Raw genomic sequence first — 9,781 nt, forward strand, 5'->3', positions numbered from 1 at the left:
TGGTTGTGGAAGCCAAAATTGTAGTTGCATCAGTGGTTTTTGTGGTGTCAGACAAACTTGTGGTTGATGCATCAGTGGTTGACATTAGCGGGGTGCTTGTGGAATCAAAAGATGTTGTTGCATCAGTAGTTGTAGTTGTGTCAGACAGAGTTGTAGTTGATGCGTCAGTGGTTGATATTAGAGTGGTGATTGTGGAATCAAAAGATGTTGTTCCATCAGTAGTTGTAGTGGTGCCAGACAGAGTTGTGGTTGCTGCATCAGTTGTAGATACTGGTGCTATAGTTATCGATGTCAGAGGTGTGGTTGTGGAAGCCAAAATTGTAGTTGCATCTGTGCTTGTAGTGGTGTCAGACAGAGTTGTGGTTAAAGCATCAGTGGTTGACATTAGCGGGGTGCTTGTGGAATCAAAAGATGTGGTTGCATCAGTAGTTGTAGTTGTGTCAGACAGAGTTGTAGTTGCTGCATCAGTTGTTGATACTGGTGCTACAGTTGTCAATGTCTGAGGTGTGGTTGTGGAAGCCAAGATTGTGGTTGCATCAGTTGTTGATGTGGTGTCAGCCAGAGTTGTGGTTGCTGCATCAGTTGTTGATACTGGTGCTATAGTTGTCGATGACAGAGGGGTGGTTGTGGAAGCCAAGATTGTGGTTGCATCAGTTGTTGATGTGGTGTCAGACAGAGTTGTGGTTGCTGGATCAGATGTTGTTGTTGTTGGTTCAATTGTTGAGGATGTTGGAAAGGTGGTTGTGAAAGCCAAAACTGAGGTTGCGTCATTTGTTGTTGTGGGTTCAGACAAAGTTGTGGTTGATTCGTCTATTTTTGTTGATGTTGTTGCTACAGTCGTAGATGCTGAAGGGGTGGTTGTGGAAGTCAAATTTGTTGCATCAGTAGTTGTTGTGGTGTCAGACAGAGATGTGGTGGACGCATCAGTGGTTGACATTAAATGGGTGTTTGTGGAATCCAAAGTTGTTGTAACATCAGTAGTTGTAGTGGTGTCAGAAGAAGATGTAGTTGACGCATCAGTTGTTGACAATAGATGGGTGGTTGTGGAATCAAAAGTTGTTGTAGCATCAGTAGTTGTTGTTGTGTCAGACAGAGTTGTGGTTGATGCATCAGTTGTTGACATTAGCAGGGTGTTTGTGGAATCAAAAGATGTTGTTGCATCAGTAGTTGTAGTTGTGTCAGACAGAGTTGTAGTTGATGCATCAGTGGTTGACATTAGAGTGGTGGTTGTGGAATCAAAAGATGTTGTTTCATCTGTAGTTGTAGTTGTGTCAGACAGAATTGTAGTTGATGCGTCACTGGTTGACATTACAGTGGTGGTTGTGGAATCAAAAGATGTTGTTGCATCAGTAGTTGTAGTGGTGCCAGACAGAGTTGTGGTTGCTGCATCAGTTGTTGATACTGGTGCTATAGTTGTCGATGTCAGAGGTGTGGTTGTGGAAGCCAAGATTGTGGTTGCATCAGTTGCTGTTGTGGGTTCAGACAAAGTTGTGGTTGATTCGTCTATTATTGTTAATGTCGTTGCTACAGTCGTAGATGCTGAAGGGGTGGTTGTGGAAGTCAAACTTGTAGCATCAGTAGTTGTAGTGGTGTCAGACAGAGTTTTTGTTTCTGCATCAGTTTTTGTTGACGCTGCTGCTGTAGTTGAGAATGTTGGGTTGCTGGAGGTGGAAGCCAAAATTGTTGTTGTATCAATAGTTGTTGTGGTGTCAGGCATAGTTGTTGTTGCTGCAGCAGTTGTTGATGCTGGTGCTAGAGTTGTCGATGTCAGAGGTGTGATTGTGGAAGCCAAGATTGTGGATGCATCATTTGTTGATGTGGTGTCAGACAGAGTTGTTGTTGTTACATCATTGGTTGACATTAGAGGGGTGGTTGTGGAATCAAAAGATGTTGTAGCATCAGTAGCTGTAGTAGTGTCAGACAGAGTTGTGGTTGATGCATCAGTGGTTGACATTAGCGGGGTGCTTGTGGAATCAAAAGATGTTGTTGCATCAGTAGTTGTAGTTGTGTCAGACAGAGTTGTAGTTGATGCATCAGTGGTTGACATTAGAGTGGTGGTTGTGGAATCAAAAGATGTTGTTCCATCAGTAGTTGTAGTGGTGCCAGACAGAGTTGTGGTTGCTGCATCAGTTGTTGATACTGGTGCTATAGTTGTCGATGTGAGATGTGTGGTTGTGGAAGCCAAGATTGTGGTTGCATCAGTTGTTGATGTGGTGTCAGACAGAGTTGTTGTTGCTATATCATTGGTTGATATTAGAGGGGTGGTTGTGGAATCAAAAGATGTTGTTCCATCAGTAGTTGTAGTTGTGCCAGACAGAGTTGTGGTTGCTGCATCAGTTGTTGATACTGGTGCTATAGTTGTCGATGTCAGAGGTGTGGTTGTGGAAGCCAAGATTGTGGTTGCATCAGTTGTTGATGTGGTGTCAGACAGAGTTGTGGTTGCTGCATCAGATGTTGTTGACGCTGCTGCTGTAGTTGAGGATGTTGGGTTGCTGGATGTGGAAGCCAAAATTGTTGTTGTATTAATAGTTGTTGTGGTGTCAGGCATAGTTGTTGTTGCTGCATCAGATGTTGATGCTGGTGCTATAGTTGTCAGTTTCAGAGCTGTGGTTGTGGAAGCCAAAATTGTAGTTGCATCAGTGGTTTTTGTGGTGTCAGACAAACTTGTGGATGATGCATCAGTGGTTGACATTAGCGGGGTGCTTGTGGAATCAAAAGATGTTGTTGCATCAGTAGTTGTAGTTGTGTCAGACAGAGTTGTAGTTGATGCATCAGTGGTTGACATTAGCGGGGTGCTTGTGGAATCAAAAGATGTTGTTGCATCAGTAGTTGTAGTTGTGTCAGACAGAGTTGTAGTTGATGCATCAGTGGTTGACATTAGCGGGGTGCTTGTGGAATCAAAAGATGTTGTTGCATCAGTAGTTGTAGTTGTGTCAGACAGAGTTGTAGTTGATGCATCAGTTGTTGACATTAGAGTGGTGGTTGTGGAATCATAAGATGTTGTTCCATCAGTAGTTGTAGTGGTGCCAGACAGAGCTGTGGTTGCTGCATCAGTTGTTGATACTGGTGCTATAGTTGTCGATGTTAGAGGTGTGATTGTGGAAGCCAAGATTGTGGTTGCATCAGTTGTTGATGTGGTGTCAGACAGAGTTGTGGTTGCTGCATCAGATGTTGTTGACGCTGCTGCTGTAGTTGAGGATGTTGGGTTGCTGGATGTGGAAGCCAAAATTGTTGTTGTATCAATAGTTGTTGTGGTGTCAGGCATAGTTGTTGTTGCTGCATCAGATGTTGATGCTGGTGCTATAGTTGCCAGTTTCAGAGCTGTGGTTGTGGAAGCCAAAATTGTAGTTGCATCAGTGGTTTTTGTGGTGTCAGACAAACTTGTGGTTGATGCATCAGTGGTTGACATTAGCGGGGTGCTTGTGGAATCAAAAGATGTTGTTGCATCAGTAGTTGTAGTTGTGTCAGACAGAGTTGTAGTTGATGCATCAGTGGTTGACATTAGAGTGGTGGTTGTGGAATCAAAAGATATTGTTCCATCAGTAGTTGTAGTGGTGCCAGACAGAGCTGTGGTTGCTGCATCAGTTGTCGATACTGGTGCTATAGTTGTCGATGTCAGATGTTTGGTTGTGGAAGCCAAGATTGTGGTTGCATCAGTTGTTGATGTGGTGTCAGCCAGAGTTGTGGTTGCTGCATCAGTTGTTGATACTGGTGCTATAGTTGTCGATGACAGAGGGGTGGTTGTGGAAGCCAAGATTGTGGTTGCATCAGTTGTTGATGTGGTGTCAGACAGAGTTGTGGTTGCTGGATCAGATGTTGTTGTTGTTGGTTCAATTGTTGAGGATGTTGGAAAGGTGGTTGTGAAAGCCAAAACTGAGGTTGCGTCATTTGTTGTTGTGGGTTCAGACAAAGTTGTGGTTGATTCGTCTATTTTTGTTGATGTTGTTGCTACAGTCGTAGATGCTGAAGGGCTGGTTGTGGAAGTCAAATTTGTTGCATCAGTAGTTGTTGTGGTGTCAGACAGAGATGTGGTGGACGCATCAGTGGCTGACATTAAATGGGTGTTTGTGGAATCCAAAGTTGTTGTAGCATCAATAGTTGTAGTGATGTCAGACAGAGTTGTTGTTTCTGCATCAATTGTTGTTGACGCTGCTGCTGCTGTAGTTGAGGATGTTGGGTTGCTGGATGTGGAAGCCAAAATTGTTGTTGTATCAATTGTTGTTGTGGTGTCAGGCATAGTTGTTGTTGCTGCAGCAGTTGTTGATGCTGGTGCTAGATTTGTTGATGTCAGAGGTGTGGTTGTGGAAGCCAAGATTGCGGTTGCATCAGTTGTTGATGTGGTGTCAGCCAGAGTTGTGGTTGCTGCATCAGTTGTTGATGCTGGTGCTATAGTAGTCGATGTCAGTGGTGTGGTTGTGGAAGCCAAATTTCTGGTTGCATCAGTTGTTAATGTGGTGTCAGACAGAGTTGTGGTTGCTGCATCAGATGTAGTTGTTGTTCGTTCAACAGTTGAGGATGTTGGGAAGGTGGTTGTGAAAGCCAAAACTGAGGTCGCATCATTTGTTGTTGTGGGTTCAGACAAAGTTGTGGTTGATTCGTCTATTTTTGTTGATGTTGTTAATACAGTCGTAGATGCTGAAGGGGTGGTTGTGGAAGTCAAACCTGTTGCATCAGTAGTGGTTGTGGTGTCAGACAGAGATGTGGTTGACGTATCAGTGGTTGAAATTAGATGGGTGGTTGTGGAATCCAAAGTTGTTGTAACATCAGTAGTTGTAGTGGTGTCAGAAGAAGATTTAGTTGACGCATCAGTTGTTAAAAATAGATGGGTGGTTGTGGAATCAAAAGTTGTTGTAGCATCAGTAGTTGTTGTTGTGTCAGACAGAGTTGTGGTTGATGCATCAGTTGTTGACATTAGCAGGGTGCTTGTGGAATCAAAAGATGTTGTTTCATCAGTAGTTGTAGTTGTGTCAGACAGAATTGTAGTTGATGCGTCACTGGTTGACATTACAGTGGTGGTTGTGGAATCAAAAGATGTTGTTGCATCAGTAGTTGTAGTGGTGGCAGACAGAGTTGTGGTTGCTGCATCAGTTGTTGATACTGGTGCTATAGTTGTCGATGTCAGAGGTGTGGTTGTGGAAGCCAAGATTGTGGTTGCATCAGTTGCTGTTGTGGGTTCAGACAAAGTTGTGGTTGATTCGTCTATTATTGTTAATGTCGTTGCTACAGTCATAGATGCTGAAGGGGTGGTTGTGGAAGTCAAACTTGTAGCATCAGTAGTTGTAGTGGTGTCAGACAGAGTTTTTGTTTCTGCATCAGTTGTTGTTGACGCTGCTGCTGTAGTTAAGGATGTTGGGTTGCTGGATGTGGAAGCAAAAATTGTTGTTGTATCAGTTGTTGTGGTGTCAGGCATAGTTGTTGTTGCTGCAGCAGTTGTTGATGCTGGTGCTAGAGTTGTCGATGTCAGAGGTGTGGTTGTGGAAGCCAAGACTGTGGATGCATCAGCTGTTGATGTGGTGTCAGACAGAGTTGTTGTTGCTACATCATTGGTTGACATTAGAGGGGTGGTTGTGGAATCAAAAGATTTTGTAGCATCAGTAGTTGTAGTAGTGTCAGACAGATTTGTGGTTGATGCATCAGTGGTTGACATTAGCGGGGTGCTTGTGGAATCAAAAGATGTTGTTCCATCAGTAGTTGTAATGGTGCCAGACAGAGTTGTGGTTGCTGCAGCAGTTGTTGATGCTGGTGCTCGAGTTGTCGATGTCAGAGGTGTGGTTGTGGAAGCCAAGATTGTGGTTGCATCAGTTGTTGATGTGGTGTCAGCCAGAGTTGTTGTTGCTGCAGCAGTTGTTGATGCTGGTGCTAGAGTTGTCGATGTCAGAGGTGTGGTTGTGGAAGCCAAGATTGTGGTTGCATCAGTTGTTGATGTGGCGTCAGACAGAGTTGTGGTTGCTGCATCAGATGTTGTTGACGCTGCTGCTGTAGTTGAGGATGTTGGGTTGCTGGATGTGGAAGCCAAAATTGTTGTTGTATCAATAGTTGTTGTGGTGTCAGGCATAGTTGTTGTTGCTGCAGCAGTTGTTGATGCTGGTGCTAGATTTGTTGATGTCAGAGGTGTGGTTGTGGAAGCCAAGATTGTGGTTGCATCAGTTGTTGATGTGGTGTCAGCCAGAGTTGTGGTTGCTGCATCAGTTGTTGATGCTGGTGCTATAGTAGTCGATGTCAGTGGTGTGGTTGTGGAAGCCAAATTTCTGGTTGCATCAGTTGTTAATGTGGTGTCAGACAGAGTTGTGGTTGCTGCATCAGATGTAGTTGTTGTTCGTTCAACAGTTGAGGATGTTGGGAAGGTGGTTGTGAAAGCCAAAACTGAGGTCGCATCATTTGTTGTTGTGGGTTCAGACAAAGTTGTGGTTGATTCGTCTATTTTTGTTGATGTTGTTAATACAGTCGTAGATGCTGAAGGGGTGGTTGTGGAAGTCAAACCTGTTGCATCAGTAGTGGTTGTGGTGTCAGACAGAGATGTGGTTGACGTATCAGTGGTTGAAATTAGATGGGTGGTTGTGGAATCCAAAGTTGTTGTAACATCAGTAGTTGTAGTGGTGTCAGAAGAAGATGTAGTTGACGCATCAGTTGTTAAAAATAGATGGGTGGTTGTGGAATCAAAAGTTGTTGTAGCATCAGTAGTTGTTGTTGTGTCAGACAGAGTTGTGGTTGATGCATCAGTTGTTGACATTAGCAGGGTGGTTGTGGAATCAAAAGATGTTGTTGCATCAGTAGTTGTAGTGGTGGCAGACAGAGTTGTGGTTGCTGCATCAGTTGTTGATACTGGTGCTATAGTTGTCGATGTCAGAGGTGTGGTTGTGGAAGCCAAGATTGTGGTTGCATCAGTTGCTGTTGTGGGTTCAGACAAAGTTGTGGTTGATTCGTCTATTATTGTTAATGTCGTTGCTACAGTCGTAGATGCTGAAGGGGTGGTTGTGGAAGTCAAACTTGTAGCATCAGTAGTTGTAGTGGTGTCAGACAGAGTTTTTGTTTCTGCATCAGTTGTTGTTGACGCTGCTGCTGTAGTTAAGGATGTTGGGTTGCTGGATGTGGAAGCAAAAATTGTTGTTGTATCAGTTGTTGTGGTGTCAGGCATAGTTGTTGTTGCTGCAGCAGTTGTTGATGCTGGTGCTAGAGTTGTCGATGTCAGAGGTGTGGTTGTGGAAGCCAAGACTGTGGATGCATCAGCTGTTGATGTGGTGTCAGACAGAGTTGTTGTTGCTACATCATTGGTTGACATTAGAGGGGTGGTTGTGGAATCAAAAGATGTTGTAGCATCAGTAGTTGTAGTAGTGTCAGACAGATTTGTGGTTGATGCATCAGTGGTTGACATTAGCGGGGTGCTTGTGGAATCAAAAGATGTTGTTCCATCAGTAGTTGTAATGGTGCCAGACAGAGTTGTGGTTGCTGCAGCAGTTGTTGATGCTGGTGCTCGAGTTGTCGATGTCAGAGGTGTGGTTGTGGAAGCCAAGATTGTGGTTGCATCAGTTGTTGATGTGGTGTCAGCCAGAGTTGTTGTTGCTGCAGCAGTTGTTGATGCTGGTGCTAGAGTTGTCGATGTCAGAGGTGTGGTTGTGGAAGCCAAGATTGTGGTTGCATCAGTTGTTGATGTGGCGTCAGACAGAGTTGTGGTTGCTGCATCAGATGTTGTTGACGCTGCTGCTGTAGTTGAGGATGTTGAGTTGCTGGATGTGGAAGCCAAAATTGTTGTTGTATCAATAGTTGTTGTGGTGTCAGGCATAGTTGTTGTTGCTGCATCAGATGTTGATGCTGGTGCTATAGTTGTCAGTTTCAGAGCTGTGGTTGTGGAAGCCAAAATTGTAGTTGCATCAGTGGTTTTTGTGGTGTCAGACAAACTTGTGGTTGATGCATCAGTGGTTGACATTAGCGGGGTGCTTGTGGAATCAAAAGATGTTGTTGCATCAGTAGTTGTAATTGTGTCAGACAGAGTTGTAGTTGATGCATCAGTGGTTGACATTAGAGTGGTGGTTGTGGAATCAAAAGATGTTGTTCCATCAGTAGCTGTAGTGGTGCCAGACAGAGCTGTGGTTGCTGCATCAGTTGTTGATACTGGTGCTATAGTTGTCGATGTTAGAGGTGTGGTTGTGGAAGCCAAGATTGTGGTTGCATCAGTTGTTGATGTGGTGTCAGACAGAGTTGTGGTTGCTGCATCAGATGTTGTTGACGCTGCTGCTGTAGTTGAGGATGTTGGGTTGCTGGATGTGGAAGCCAAAATTGTTGTTGTATCAATAACTGTTGTGGTGTCAGGCGTAGTTGTTGTTGTTGCAGCAGTTGTTGATGCTGGTGCTATAGTTGTCAGTTTCAGAGCTGTGGTTGTGGAAGCCAAAATTGTAGTTGCATCAGTGGTTTTTGTGGTGTCAGACAAACTTGTGGTTGATGCATCAGTGGTTGACATTAGCGGGGTGCTTGTGGAATCAAAAGATGTTGTTGCATCAGTAGTTGTAGTTGTGTCAGACAGAGTTGTAGTTGATGCGTCAGTGGTTGACATTAGAGTGGTGATTGTGGAATCAAAAGATGTTGTTCCATCAGTAGTTGTAGTGGTGCCAGACAGAGTTGTGGTTGCTGCATCAGTTGTAGATACTGGTGCTATAGTTGTCGATGTCAGAGGTGTGGTTGTGGAAGCCAAAATTGTAGTTGCATCTGTGCTTGTAGTGGTGTCAGACAGAGTTGTGGTTGATGCATCAGTGGTTGACATTAGCGGGGTGCTTGTGGAATCAAAAGATGTTTTTGCATCAGTAGTTGTAGTTGTGTCAGACAGAGTTGTAGTTGATGCGTCAGTGGTTGACATTAGAGTGGTGGTTGTGGAATCAAAAGATGTTGTTGCATCAGTAGTTGTAGTTGTGCTAAACAGAGTTGTGGTTGCTGCATCGGTTGTTGATACTGGTGCTATAGTTGTCGATGTCTGAGGTGTGGTTGTGGAAGCCAAGATTGTGGTTGCATCAGTTGTTGATGTGGTGTCAGCCAGAGTTGTGGTTGCTGCATCAGTTGTTGATACTGGTGCTATAGTTGTCGATGTCAGAGGTGTGGTTGTGGAAGCCAAGATTGTGGTTGCATCAGTTGTTGATGTGGTGTCAGATAGAGTTGTGGTTGCTGGATCAGATGTTGTTGTTGTTGGTTCAACTGTTGAGGATGTTGGAAAGGTGGTTGTGAAAGCCAAAACTGAGGTTGCATCATTTGTTGTTGTGAGTTCAGACAAAGTTGTGGTTGATTCGTCTATTTTTGTTGATGTTGTTGCTACAGTCGTAGATGCTGAAGGGGTGGTTGTGGAAGTCAAACTTGTTGCATCAGTAGTTGTTGTGGTGTCAGACAGAGATGTGGTGGACGCATCAGTGGTTGACATTAAATGGGTGTTTGTGGAATCCAAAGTTGTTGTAGCATCAGTAGTTGTAGTGGTGTCAGACAGAGTTGTTGTTTCTGCATCAATTGTTGTTGATGCTGCTGCTGCTGTAGTTGAGGATGTTGGGTTGCTGGATGTGGAAGCCAACATTGTTGTTGTATCAATAGTTGTGGTGGTGTCAGGCATAGTTGTTGTTGCTGCAGCAGTTGTTGATGCTGGTGCTCGAGTTGTCGATGTCAGAGGTGTGGTTGTGGAAGCCAAGATTGTTGTTGCATCAGTTGTTGATGTGGTGTCAGCCAGAGTTGTGGTTGCTGCATCAGTTGTTGATGCTGGTGCTATAGTAGTCGATGTCAGTGGTGTGGATGTGGAAGCCAAGATTGTGGT

The sequence above is a fragment of the Carassius carassius genome, chromosome 6, assembly GCF_963082965.1.
Source record: "Carassius carassius chromosome 6, fCarCar2.1, whole genome shotgun sequence".
Lineage (NCBI taxonomy): Eukaryota > Metazoa > Chordata > Actinopteri > Cypriniformes > Cyprinidae > Carassius > Carassius carassius.